Below are 5,475 nucleotides of genomic sequence, written 5' to 3'. Positions count from 1 at the left end.
CAAAGAAAAAAGAACCTTAAATGTAAATAAAAAAGAAAACAATTCTCTCATTTGATATTCGTTTGTACGAACTTCTTTTAGAATATAGTAGATAATCTGTAACTTTATTGAAATTTTTTTAAAAAAATTAATGATTGATTCTAACTTTACATCAACTCATGCTTTACTCTAATCTAAAATTTTCATTACTAAAACAAAGCTAGTATCTATTAAAGTTGTGTTAGTTGGTGTTTGTTTACCAATTTAAACATATATTTTATACTGTTTAAAAGAAACAAATGTAGTAATACTTTATCCTAATTTGAGTTTTTCATTACAAATAAAATAAAACTGTATACAAATGTGGCTGAAGATTTTTGATAGATTCACGCTAAACAAAGCTTCGATATTTTTTGTAATAACCCGTCATGACTGTGAGACCCTTCCCCCTTTTCTCTTCCTTCCCGGATTTCCTTTTCACTCTCACCCATTTCTCCTTTACTCTTCTACTGTGGCTGATTTTGTTCTCTGGGTGGTGCTCTTTTGGATTGAAGGTGCTGAGTGAAGGTTAGATTTCGTGTTGAACTGTGCGGAGCTTCTTTCCTTCTTCTTCGTGGAGCTTTCTTTTTCTTCTTCTCCGTTTCTCTTCCCGGAAGCTCGGATCTTCGCACTGAGGTAAGGGAAGCTAGTTACTTTGCTGTTATTGGTTGAGAATGTGTCTTAGAAACTCATCCGCTGTTCGTTGGTGGTTGATCTTTGGCTGAGATTTGAGAAAAACTAGTTTTCAGGGTTTTTAGGGGTTGGGTGAAATTTTGGGGTTTTCCCTTGATTTTGGATGCATGTTGCAAATGAGCTGTTTTTCTTGAGGCTTGATGGAAGTGTAAACTTTTGGATGGTTTGCATGTTGTTTTCCTAGTATTTTTCGCAGGTTTTGATGAAATTTTTGAAGCTGGTAAGGGTTCCGTTTGAATTTGCGCCGGGCTCAGTTCTTCGCGCTAGGCGCGACTTGAACTGGGTAATTTCTGGGTGAATCGCGCCGAGCGTGGGGAGAACCGCGCCGGGTGCAATAGACCTTTATATGTCTCTGGTTTAGAATTGAGCCGGGCGCGCTTTTAACTCGCCGGGCGCGCATTTGTTTTGTTTTCAGAATTTGACTTTATAGTCTTCATAAAAGTTGTAGCCTTGGATGTTAGCTTTCCAATGGCGCTGGAATCACTCAAAAAGGAGTTTTAGAACTCTAGATATGGCTGTTTTAGTGAAGAGGGGTCGAGCTGCTAGCTTTATTTATAGCTGTTGCGGTTTTTATCATTTTTAGCATGGTAGACGAAGGAATTAAGACTTGGTGTCTTCATGAGAGTTGTAGGAAATTTGATTATCTTTCATATGAGATAAGGAGGAGCATGATAGGAGTAGTATAACTCCTGATGCGCTGTTTGTTGTGATGGTTGCCATTTCACATCTAGTGAATTTGGTTAACTTGAAAGTTGTTTTAGGTGCTTAGGTGTACTCTTGTTGTTTGGGTGAGTAATTTGACAAGATAGATGAGTTGTAAACAAGATGTTTGGGTCGTATTAGGTGTTAATCATGTTGTTTTAAGCTGTTAGTGATGAATGATTATTAAGCTGAATGATGATATTGATGTGCTGCGCTGAGCGCGACCATTGTCGCGCTGGGCGTGAGACTCCTTGGGAGTCTCTGCCTCGAGGGCGCTGGGCGCAATTTGGTTTGCGCTGGGCGCGAGACCAAGGGAGGTCTCTGCCTTACCTGCGCTGGGCGCGGGTTGGGGCGCGCCGGGCGTGTGAGAGTCCTTGGAGTCTCTGCCTGGCCTGCGCTGGGCGCAATTGGGTATTGCGCCAGGCGCGAGAGAGGGCTTTGGACTCTCTGGATAAGTCTCGCCGGGCGTAGACACGCTTGCGCCGGGCGCGCTGGCCCTGGAGCCCTCTGGTTGTGCCACGCCGGGCGCGACCATGAGTGCGCCGGACGTGTATGAGGATGTGAAGTTATATGCCAAATTTGATGATAATATTATTTTATGCTGAACTAAGCCGAAATTGATGAATATGATGTGATGACTAGCTGAAATTGCTGTTTGATGATGTTGAACTGTGTTAGGTGTATATTGCTGTAAGATGCTTAGATGTGCTGTAAGTTGATAGGTTGTGTTATCAAGCTGAGCTGTGCTGAATGTTGTTTATGCTGATTAATGCTGCCAATGTCGTCTGATGAAAAGTTGTGTTGTGCTGTATGTTGTTAATGATGTAACGCTGAGTTGTGTTGTGTGATGCTAATGCTGAACTTTATTGTTTGAGTCGAGCTGAATTATATGCTGATAGTTGTTGAATTATGCTGAAATTGCTGAGCTGAGATGTAATTGATAAATATGTTGTGCTGACTAGATGTAAAAGCTGAAAAATGATGTTAAGTTGTAATAGATGTATATCTCTGTGCTGAACTGGGCTGTTATTGATGATTTTAAATGCTGATTTATAATATGATTGTGCTCTAGAATGATGAGCTGAGTTGTGAGTAGTAAGCTGTTTTGAATACTACTTAGCTGTGCCGTATGCTGTTTTTTTGTTGTGCTGCGTTGTGAGCTGTTTTGTTGTGCTGTCTATTGCTGAGCTATATGTTGTGTTTGGCCACTATTGTGGTGCTGTTATAGCCGCTACGTCGGTGCTGTTAGCCACTACTGTGGTGCTGTTATAGCCGCTATGTCGGTGCTGTTAGCCACTATTGTGGTGCTGTTATAGCCGCTACGTCGGTGCTGTTAGCCACTACTGTGGTGCTGTTATAGCCGCTATGTCGGTGCTGTTAGCCACTATTGTGGTGCTGTTATAGCCGCTAAGTCGGTGCTGTTAGCCACTATTGTGGTGCTGTTGTAGCCGCTGAGCGGTGCTGATATTGCTGAATTGTTGTGGTGTAATGTAAGTTGTGCGGACGTGCTGATAGCTGTAGATGTTTTTTTTTTTATATTTTATTTTATTCACATATTTATTTATGTATGTTGATTTCTTCACACTAGCTTACCCTTTGTTGTTTCCATGATGTTTGGACTGCGATGATCATACTATGTATGGGAGCAGAGCAGGGATAGGTTGGTGGCTGGCGGTAGGTCTGTAGCTGGCAGACGGAGCTGATTGGTGTAGATGTTTTGTTGTTTTAGCTACTGGGTGTAATAGCTTTGTTGTATTTTGTGCACACTCTGACTCTAGTCGGATTGGAACTTTGTATATATTTATATTCTAGATCCTATATCTATATACTTGTTCTATCTGTCTGGTGTTTCCGGTGTGCTGTGCCGAGTGTAGTGACCAGCTGGGTCGTTACAATGACCGTCACACTACGAACAACATCACACACTATTGAAATATATATACTAAAATAGTATAATAAAATATTTACAACACAAGTTGCTAATCGAGCAACCAACGACAACCAATTATATACAACAAAATATGCTACTATAATGTAGCCTACCAAAAAATACGCCTCTCCAGGCACCTCCTGTGACATCTAGTAGTTATCTCCCAGTCTATCCCTGCCCTGCTCTCATACCAACGTATGATCATCGCAGTCCAAACCACATGGAAACACGCAAGGGTAAGCTAGAGACAATAAACAGCTCATAAATATCAAATAAGAAACACGACTATATAATCATCTTCACATCCGACACAAAAGATAAACAACACATATATTACACATCTTTCAACAACACATGTTTAAAACTTACAACATAACAACACTATCATCATCCTCAACAAGATCAACACACAACACAATCACAGCTTAACAACATAACAACATAGATACAACTTTTATCAACAAAAATTAACTCATCAACAACTTATGCGTCGTCACGCATTTCAACTCAGAGATCTCCAACAACTGAAGTTGAGCAGTCTAGGTGGCATAAACCCTACCGAATCCAGCGTTTGACCTATCTCAACCAGGTCAGGTATAGAACAGCATTAGGAACTCCGAAGAGAACCAGGTATAGACAACAATAGTTGATTGCTCAGGTGTGCCACTTAGACTCGGAGGTCCATTACTACTGTCAAGATAGAAGGGTTTGGGTTTAAGCCTACCACGACCTTGGCTAGCATCACCAATCCACATATGGAGTTAGCCCACCCACTGTGCTCCAAGTACCACGCACCCTCCAGTACCTAGTCAAAGACTACATCTCTAACTAGATACCTTACTCAAATTGGTCATTCAACCATGACATGGATCGACTATTTCCATATCGCCCACACAGTACTAAGGGATTCAACTTTAAAATAACTTTCAACTTATCACCTTAGTACTATGTATCTCAACATAGGACATATATCTTCACCATATGTCCCCAACTTTCCAACTTTACAACAATAGACACCATAACAACTTTACAACAATAAACATCTGGCCGCTTGTAATCGGTATAACTCGGCCTGGCCCCTATACCGTGGTCGCTTTGTACATGTGTGCCTCGACCTTGCCCACACACGGGATCAACTAAGTCCCAGAGGAGAACAACACAACGTCCACTCCAAGTAGGCAAGGCAATCTAACCCGCCCCCGTGGGTACCCGCCCGAACCCGCCTCGATTTGGATGGGGAAAACTCGTGTTTATCCGGTTTGGGTTTGGGTTTGGGTTTTCCCCCGATTGATAAAATCGGGGGCGGGGGCGGGGACGGGGATGTTAATACCCACCCCGCCCCCGCCCCAATATCCACCCCCGCCCCCCGCCCCGCTTAATAATATAATTAAAAAATTATTTATATATATATATATAAACCAAAATTAGAAATATTTATATGTAAAAATTTATATTATTTTACTTTTATTTTATTTTTTTTTAATTGTTCATATTTATTTAAAATAAAAAAGAAAAAAAAAAATAGGAGCGGGGGCAGGGCGGGGAAACCCGAACCCCGCCGGGGGCGGGGATGGGGACTTAAATTTTACCCCCGGTGGGTATCGGGTGCAAGGGTAGGGACGGTTTAAATTTGCGGGGGCGAGGGCGGGGAATATAAAACCCGCCCCTGTGAGACCTGTAGCTGGTATACACCTCCTTCCCTCCCAACTCTCACTCATTTTCCCTTTTCACTCTCTTGCTCACTTCTTCCCTTTTGATCTTTCTTTGGCTGTACAAGGTGATTGTGAGGAGTAATCGATTTTTTAGCTGGTGTGTTGCGGATCTCTTATTCCTCTTTTCTCATTTCATTCAAGCTTCCTTCAATCTTCTTCTTCATCCTTTCTATCCCGAAGCTCGGATCTTTGGCCCGAAGTAAGGGAAGTTAGTTTTGTTGTTGATTTTGGTTGATAATAGGTTGTTGCAAGTTCTTTAGCTGTTGAAGTTGGTTGATGTTTGATGATCTTGTTGAAATGCTGAAATTGGAAGTTTTGGGGTTCTTTGAGGGTTTGACAAATTTTGGGTCTTTTAATGGTTTTATGGTTGCATGCGATAAAGGTTGGTGTTTTTGAGCTGCTGGTTGAAAATGTGGCATC

General features: G+C 41.7%; 1 long non-coding RNA gene across 1 annotated transcript; it reads left to right on the top strand.

The window, feature by feature from the left end:
- Positions 1-662: 662 nt before the first annotated feature.
- Positions 663-3,388, top strand: LOC145956940 (uncharacterized). The gene is made up of 2 exons (XR_014433339.1): positions 663-2,903; positions 3,063-3,388. It is a non-coding gene; the product is annotated as an uncharacterized LOC145956940 (long non-coding RNA).
- Positions 3,389-5,475: the final 2,087 nt, after the last annotated feature.

This window comes from Cajanus cajan, chromosome 1 (assembly GCF_000230855.2).
Source record: "Cajanus cajan strain Asha chromosome 1, NIPB_CcT2T_4, whole genome shotgun sequence".
Taxonomy (NCBI): Eukaryota; Viridiplantae; Streptophyta; class Magnoliopsida; order Fabales; family Fabaceae; genus Cajanus; species Cajanus cajan.
The sequence above is the reverse complement of the archived record's forward strand: the minus strand, read 5'-3'. Positions and strand labels throughout refer to the sequence as shown.